Below are 9,804 nucleotides of genomic sequence, written 5' to 3'. Positions count from 1 at the left end.
CATTTGTATTCGAAAGCTAAAATTTGAACAGGGGCAAGTCACACTTAAACAGTGCCTTAGTTGGAGACGCGGTACTCCATCCAATCTTAGATGTTAGCCAATACCAAATGAGTTTAATAAAATTTCATGTACATGTAGGTGCCTTAAAACAGCAAGGTAAACATCATGAATTTCATATTGCATAACGTAAATGGGCAGAAGGTCATCAAATTGTTAGAGAAAAAAACACATTTGTACGTGTTTCCTAGCAGTTGACAGTCTCTTGCTGTGTATATATCTGCAGTGCAATTTGACAGGTAACTTTGTTCATGTTGTTTTCCAATCAACGTTTATCTACAGTGGCCAAGCTGGGGATTTAAATAACTTTTCCTTCTAAAGCCCCAAACCGGCCATAATATAAAATATTAAGATATTGGCAACATGAACATTTTCGAAATGTGTTATCCAAAGGCCCGAAATATCGTGGGTCTAAATTGGAAACACAACTTGAAAACACTGATGGATTTAGTTTTAGGATTGTGCCAGGTAATTGGCTAAACGCGAAAAAGAAGACATGAATACTCTTTCCGAATGGGTCAAGGCAGTGAGGTCGTTGATACAAATTATAATTAAAAAACTAAATGGGTATATGAATAAACATGCTATATATATCGATCTTTAAAGACCCAAATGTTGCTAAGCACCTGTCATACCACTATTAAATCAATTTTAGTCTAAAAGGTCATTTTGATCTTATCATCATCTGAACAATAAATTATTAAGTCATGTTTAAACTTTCAGTCAACTTTCAGACTTATCCACTGCGGTGAATTCAGTACTGTTTAGACAATTCCCTTGCAGTCAATTCAGTACTGTTCAGTGGATCTTAGACAATTCAGTATACTGCTGATCAATTGGTGTGTACAGGTAAATAAAACACTACTGAACAGTCTGAACATAGACTGAACTGGTCTTAATTGACTGTAAGCGAATATCGTTCAGATAAAATAACCGTTTCAGATCAAAATTGTTTTTCTAGTGTACCTCGATGACAAATATATTGTTGTTCCCACAGATAAAGCCCCAAACAACATCGTTTTATTGTGTAAATCAAATTACATCAACTGCTTGATAATTTGAATGGGAGCATATAGTTGGACCCCCACCCCACCCCAGCCTGGATCTGCCCCTGCATGCTGGCACTATAGATTGATGTGAAGAATTAATATTTTTTTTCCAAAATTGCTGTTACTTGTATATTACAGTCCCTCTAGACCTAAAATTAAAACTGAAGTACTGTGCAGCTATATAGATTTGCAGAAAGAAAAGCAAATAATGGCAGTTTAGATTGATGCGGTCAAAAAACAATTGTTAAAAAGATCGTCAGAGGTATGAAATGTAAACAGATATTATATTGGTTATTGAGATCCGAACATTTTGTTATGTGATAACGAGCCATCCTGACTCCCGGAATGACAAATGTAAAACAATTCAAATAATAATGCCCCCCCTAATACTAACGGCCTAATTTATGTACAAAAATTGAGAGAAAAACAAAAAATTATGTAACACATCAACAAAAGAAAATCACTGAATTACATGTTCCTGACTTGGAACAGGCACATACATGCAGAATATGGCGGGGTGAACAGGTTAAACATGACTGTTCTCTTTTGCAGATTATATATCTGAAATATACGGAAGCGTATTAGGGACATAGAAAAAATAAAATTGGCAGTAAACTTTTTTTTTATAAAGACAAGGGTTAATAGTTGTGTTATAAGAATGCAAACTTCCCAAAATACAAAACTGAGCAGCTCATTGGTTGTCCTGAATATGTATGGCATTTTTGGCTACTTGATTTACCATTGTTTAAACAAGGCAAAGTCAGTGACTTGCTTTTGGGATACCAAACAGGCCTTTGAAACTGTGATGCTAAATGTACTCAGATCTGACGATCCTATGACAGTGTCGTGGAAACTAAAACATGGAATATTGAACACTAACATCAAAGTTTTAAAAGTACTTAGAAAGAGTATAAATTTCGAGATTTCAACAGTCGAAATTTCGATTTAAAAAAAAAGTCGAATTTTTGAGTAAAAATAAGTCGAAATTTCGTGTTCAAAATAAGTCGAAATTTCGAGTTTTAAAAAAGTTGAAATTTTGAGTTTAAAATAAGTCGAAATTTCGAGTCTAAAATAAGTCGAAATTTCGAGTTTTAAATAAGTCGAAATTTCGAGTTTTAAATAAGTCGAAATTTCGAGTTTAAATAAGTCGAAATTGTGAGTTTAAAGTGTAAATTTCAAGATTTTAGAAAGTCAAAATTTCAAGTTTAAGTCAAAATTTCGGGATTTGTAAAGTCAAAATTTCAAGTTAAAGTCAAAATTTCGAGATTTGAAAAGTCAAAATTTCGACTTTGAAAAAAAAACTTCACTGCCAATTTTATTTTTTCTATGTCCCTAATACGCTTCCGTAGAAATAAAACCGGCAAAATAGCAAAACTCTATATAATTTAAATCGCTTTTTTACCCAACCCTTTATAATAAGGCAAAGTGTTCTTAAAACTTATAAATCAACTCTAGCAGTAGAATTTATAAATCAATTTTAGCCGTAGAATTTATAAATCAATTTTAGCCGTAGAATTTATAAAAATCAATTCTAGCCGTAAAATTTATAAATCAATTCTGGCCGTAGAATTTATAAAAATCAATTCTAGCCGTAGAATTATAAATCAATTTTAGCCGTAGAATTTATAAATCAATTTTAGCCGTAGAATTTATAAATCAATTTTAGCCGTAGAATTTATAAATCAATTCTGGCCGTAGAATTTATAAAACTCAATTCTAGCCGTAGAATTTATAAATCAATTTTAGCTGTAGAATTTATAAATCAATTTTAGACGTAGAATTTATAAATCAATTTTAGCCGTAGAATTTATAAATAAATTCTGGCTTTAGAATTTATAAAAATCAATTCTAGCCGTAGAATTAGAAATCAATTCTAACAGACCAAATCAGTTCTAGCTAGAACAGTTCTAACCCAGTCTATGGAAGAAGCGTATCGATAAAAGCTTTTCTTATATCAATGCATGAGCGATATTGTCTAATATCAAGCTGTAAACATGCAGACATTCCATGCGGAAAATGTTGTTTTTGGCAACGAAAAATTAAGAAAATACTAACTTTATAACTTATTGTTCAAATATAAACAACAATTGAGTCTAAATATACATTCAGAAGTTAGTAAGAAGCTAAAGTTTATGTCCGTGTAAAATTTGAAGTGCTGCATGTGTTTTTCTTATCTACATAAATAAACAATGCGATGCTTTTAAAATATCAATGCGATACTTTTAAAATATCATAGCGGTGTTTTTGTTATATCAATATTAGTACTGATTAGTATAAATATTAGACATATTTTAACAATTTTACCTATTATGCCTGTTTTGTTCACGCATAGTTGTAAATATGACAGAATTTGATGGGACTGTCATACACATGAGAGGTTAAGCGCTATAAAACCAGGTTCAATCCACCATTTTCAAAACTTGAAAATGCCAGTAATGAGTCAGAAATATGACAGTTTTCATCTATTCGTTTGGTGTGTTTCATCATTTGATTGTACCATTTAATAAGGGACTTTCTGTTTTGAATTTTCCTTCGATTGGTGTTCAGTATTTTTGTGATTTTACTACTTAGTAGTATTGTATGTAAATTAGCAGTTTTAAGAGCATTGCTTAAATTCAAATTGTTTTTGGTAACGTCTTACAAATTTCTCAATAAGTTTTGGAAGCAAAACTGATCAAATAAGGATTTAATAAACAATGCCGTAATCAAATAGCTAAGTATCAACATGATTGTTCACATAGATAACATTTGGCAAATTTCATAATGAACGCACCGAAATAATATATATCCGATATGCTCGCAACGCACGTATGGAAGACTTTCATTGGATAACAATGAAACTAACTTGTGACAAAGATGAATCATACTGTCCTCGTTCAAATTGATTCGACAAAATCTGACCTGTACTTTTGAATCTCCTTTTTTTTTTACAAATTAGACCGTTGGTTTTCCTTCCTGTTTGATTTATTTAACACTAGTAATGTTTTGTTCCTATATAGCGTGGTGTTTGCTGTGGGCCAAGTCTCTGTGTTTAAGGACCTACTTTGATCTATAATGGTTTACTCTAAACAAATAATTACTTTGATGGAAAGGTGTCTCACTCGAACTCATGCACCATCCTCTTATATCTATAAATCTTTAAAATTTCCCTTTATAAATAACTGCTTTCAAATCCTCTAACTGAACGATCTAAATGTATGAATATAGAAAAGATATATACACATTTATCACGGCAAAAGACATTAACATCTTATTTATTTCTGTTCTAATCATTTGTTTTAGTACTCATTGAAGAAATGCATTTATAAGAAGCAATGCGGATTTTTATTTTGCATTAAGAAAAGTACACGTATTTATACGATCGGTTACCAGACAAAAACGAAAGTCAAATCTCTGTGGAAACAATACATCGGAAAACCCGCACGGTCATTGCGATGTAAATAGTCTAGTCAAAATAGACGAAAAATGTGGCCAACTTAAAAAAATTGCAACAGAATTTTTTTTTGTATTTTTCAATTCTAACAGGCTTTCTTTATAACATACTAAAAGTCTACCAAGATATCTGAGTGGGAACATGGATTTTTTGGGTGAAAAATGACAAAATTTGTCAAAAATAGCGAAAAACTGGGAAAAGCTTGTAAAATATTTATTCTTTGAGATAATCATTGCAAACCAAAAGTTTTACAACAGTAGGTACAGTGTTTATGAAATTATTAAAAAAAATCGGTGTTTTTTTTTTTTACCAACATGAAATTTTAGGTAAAAACATCAGATTTCTGTTGGAATTTGAGATTCACAAAGCACAAATTGATTATAAAAACAGACAGGAAAAATACAAAAATGGTAATAGAAGTTCATTTTATGTTTCAAAAAAGACAAAAACCTCAATGATAATCATTTCAAAAACTTTACAGCAATTTTTAATTGGATAAATGATGGTTTTGGGTAAAATATACCAAAATTATTCAAAAATCGCTAAAAACTGGAAAAACACATTTTTTGAGTTTTAACTGTTTTTAAATCATTCCAAAATAGAATAATGCAAATTTTTCATTTATTAATAATCCGATAAAACAAAATTCACTATAAAACAATTACGAAAATAACTGATTTTGGGTGAAAATAGACAAAATCTGCCAAAAATCGTCGAAAACTGGAAAATTCTGATAAAATTCATACTTTTTTAGAAATCATTAAAGAATTTAGTGAAAAGCAATTTACATTTCTTTTTTTTAAAACAGTACAATGCTTTTATTATTACCATATTAACCAAGAAGGGATTTAAAGCGAAAATCAAAGATGTATTGACCATAATTAGAGGTAAAAAGTATAATTCACAAATAGGATTGTTAATTAAAAAGTATATGGTAAAATACAAGAAAATGGTGTTTTAAGATTATTCAATAGTTTTTTGTATACAACAAATATCTACTCATCAGTAAAGTCAGATTCAACAATTGGAACAGAATTAGAACAGTTCAATCCACGACATTCAAACACGAACACTGAAGACCATTTTTTCTGCAGACGCATCGTTTGGTGTCACAATTTTGTTTACAGTTACATCTTATAATGTTAAGAAGTTTATCCGGTGCTGGAGGAAGGTCCATCAAGATTGGACAAAGTTTTCCACGTTTTATTTCCCAACCATAGTCTGTAGGATCCATGTCTCCTTCTTCTGACATCCATTTTTGGCACTGATGATAAACTCTTAGACTGTGAAATTTCCCTGAATCGGATGTTGGTGGTAAAGTTTTTACCTGGACTGAAGTGTTTCCAGTTATTACTTTGGATGTAAATTTTCGCCATCGAAGAATGTTTAGTCCTTCAAGAGGAAGTCCTCCATATAAACACGTTAGTGCTTCTTCTCCCGCTTTGATAATATCAGCTTTAATTGATTTGTTATTCATGAAAAAAATGCCTTGCGTTTTCAGATATTCTTGGTTAAGTTTTTTTAATGCAAGTCCTTTGCCTATTCCAAAAAGCCTAGATGTCGAGTCACAACCTGTTAAGGAATGTAAAAAGGGCAATAAATAACAGACATCTTCCCCAAGAAATCCTCTAGTCTGTTGTATATTCCATACTTTTAATTTTTTGTTGATTGCCATTTTATCAGATTTGAAAATAACCCTTTTGGACTGCTGATTCACATGATGAATAAGTAAAACCAATACATCTGTATCTTCACCAATAACTACCACTTCTGAGGACAAAGCACAATCTACTGCAGTTAGTGCAATAAGAAGGTCTGCATCATCAGTTGCATTCTTACATCGTATGCCATTATCCTTAAGCTTGTCACACAGCATGTTAATAAGAGCTTGTTTGTTATGACTGTTTGACATGAATAGTTCCTTTTTAGTTTTGCAAGGCATAGAAGAGGTAAAATTGATGTTCGGCGAAATGATGCCTTTTGTTCTGCGCAAATGTGTTATATCTTTGATTGAAGGCAGATCTGGATAACTGTCAAAAACAATTACAGGGTCTTTGTATTTTCTAATTACATGATCAACATACATTTGCGTAATGTCTCCAAATGAATCCCCATGTATCCAAGGAAGTCGCTGCAATAGTGATCCACCATCAAGGACATACTGGAAACCTTCACCATCTATTTCATGTATGCAATCGCCTCCACATGCCCATATCGCATCTGCTAAGTTTGACTTGCATGCCTCTCGAGGTAGTCGGTTGCAATCAAATAAAGAAGAAGGAACGCTAGACAGTTCATACTGGAATACCTCAGATGTGTTTTCAAAGAGACCATTTGCTGCTGTGGTGAGGCGTTGGAACATCAGTTGTGGATCTATATCAGTATTTAGAAAGTCTGAATCTGACTTTGACTTAGGTTTTGCTGCCAATGTTATTGATTGGTTTGACTTTTTAAAGACATAATTTAAAATTTTTTGGCCTTTCATCAGTTCTAACGTTTTATTTCCAGTACTTTCAGCTTTATCGACGTTAACATTAGGCTCTGCCTCAACACCTGTTTCAATGTTTCTAAGTGAAACATCATTTGCAAAAGGATTTCTTTCAGTAAGGTATTCCAGAATCGCAATAGTGTCCACCCTGTCTCGTTCCTTCCTTGCACGAGTAGCTTCTTTGTGCTGATCACTGGTACAATATCCAACACCAGTGATATCTTGCATGGCACTGTTGTAGTCTGCACAAGCTGGCATAGATAATATCCATTGTGCCCGTTGTGATTCTCCCATTCCTCTGCCCCTGGTTAGACCTCCAGAAGATTTAACACTTCTCATCAATATTTGTTCTATTGTTAGATCTGTGGAAAGACCACTCCAAAAACGGTCAGTCCTCCTAAGTACATGGTGCCCTGCTTTGAAATGTCTATAGACTTCTGGGTGATCAAGTTCTAGTCTTTGCATCATTGACAAATAAACGTAGGCTGATTTGGCATATAGATTGTGACCGGCTGCTACAAGGAACGGTAACATTTCCTGTATGCTACTTAAGTGAAGATCCCAGTTTCCTGTTCGTTCAGCTATGAGAAATTTGCTAAGAATGTTTGTCATGCGGCAAAAGTTCAACCACAAAGTTGATGTTCTTGATTTACACAATTTCTCTTTTGTTGCTACCAGTTTAGTACTTATCTCAGAAAGAATTGAACTTTGTTCTACAGATTCAGTAGTTTCTTCGCCAGCAACAAATCGGTCGTATAGCTCGCATGCTTCTTCGACAATTTCGTCGCATTCACTGGAATCAGCTTCTGTATCAGTTTCGTGTCCACTAGGCAGACTGACCCTGAATGATTCCTTCATAAGAAGTATATGAAGTGCATTTTCCACCATCATAAACCCACGAACAGCTCTAGATACTGCTTTGCCACTTAGCATATGATTTACCGCATTTGATGCATATACAGTTTCTAATACTTCATGTAGACCAGAACCAGCCATAAGACGACCAATACTTCCAAGGAAGCTCATTTCAGTGTGAAATCCTCCTAGACGAAGGACGATCTGTTTAAGATCACTCTCGGTTTTTTCATTTGTGACTATACACAAAGCTTTCCAGTACAGAGGCTGATCGAACGTGACAACAGGTGGTTTTTGGTATCTGTGAGCTTCTTTGCAAATAAATTTCAAAGTGGAATAAATGCAAGATAAATCACTAGGATTTAAGTCGATCATAGGTAGAAATACGAATGATGATTTACCAGGATATGTTCCTTCCTGAACCATTTGCATATATCCAGCCCAACCCGGCATAGGAGAACGCAAAGGCCATGACACCTTCCACAATAGATTGACCATATATGAACAGTCCACATCTTTATAGTTCATTTTTCTCAGATTACTATACACACATGATGCCATTTGATTTGATTCTGATGGTTTGTAGTAAGAAATGTTGATTTTGGCCAGCTCTGCTATTTGCTCTGACGTCACGTCTATTCTCGGAATAATTTTTAATTGCGTGTTACAGTCTAAAAATATTTCTTTTTTCAAATGTAATGTAAATTTAATGTAAAAAAGATCTTTGAACAATGAAATAAGAAGTTATTCTCGTATTTTCCACCCATAGCAGACGAAAATATGATCTTTTTTCAGAAACAACTAATAGAGATCTTTTTGTTCATATATCTTCAGAGGATGGACAAATATTATATATATTTTAGTTTTTATTCATATATACTTACCAAATTCATAATTATAACATCATCTGTTTGTTTTTATATTTGAATGCATAGCGGGAATAAACTTATATTGTCTCCCTTTGATAAATCGTCTGTGTACGGCATCCCGTCTGTAACGTAAAATCCGCAAAAACATGCGCGATCTTATATCATAAAAATGACAACTTTCCCATGGGTTGATTTTGGTAGACTTTTGGTATGTTTTATTTATGGTATTTCCCTAAAGGATGGCGAAAAAAAATATTCTGTTGCAATTTTTTTGAGGTCAAATGCTATTTTGACTAGACTAAAAAGAGCGTCCACGCGGCGAGCTGATTGTGTTCATAGAGATATCGATTTACCAACGGTAAAGTATTTGATATCCAAAAAGAACTGTTTTCCTTCTCAATATTTTTTTCCATGTTAATAACAAATATATTTTCTGTCTGACAAGATTTTTGATATTCGTTGTATCTGAAGTTGTCCAATTTATAGTCTGAGGCTACTCTGCTGGTTTGTTCAAAGTTCGGGACATCAGCATTTGTACATTTAAATTTGTTTAGATTATTGATTTTACCATTTGACTATTTATTGTAATTTAGAGCTGTATTGGATTGGATTGTTTGAATGAATGTTTCTTTTAAGTAATGATATTTTTTTGTCTATTTCGATATTACCAAGGTGGCTAGGCTATAGCAGTGTGACCAGTATGATCGGTAGACGTATTTGCAACCGCATTTAAATTCCGCCATTGCATCATAACTTCAAATAGAATTATAAAAAATAAGATGTGGTATGATTGCCAATGAGACAACTGTCCACAAGTGACCAAAATAACACAGACATAAACAACTATAAGTCACCGTACGGCCTTCAACAATGAGCAAAGCCCATACCTCATAGTCAGCTATAAAAGGCTCGATAAGACAGTGTAAAACAATTAAAACGAGAAAAACTAACGGCCTTATTTATATAAAAAAAAAATGAACGAAAAACAAATATGTAACACATAAACAAACGACAACAACTGAATTACAGGCTCCTGACTTCGGACAGGCACAT

Source organism: Mytilus trossulus, chromosome 8, assembly GCF_036588685.1.
Source record: "Mytilus trossulus isolate FHL-02 chromosome 8, PNRI_Mtr1.1.1.hap1, whole genome shotgun sequence".
NCBI classification, from domain to species: domain Eukaryota; kingdom Metazoa; phylum Mollusca; class Bivalvia; order Mytilida; family Mytilidae; genus Mytilus; species Mytilus trossulus.
Note: the sequence above shows the minus strand (reverse complement) of the source record.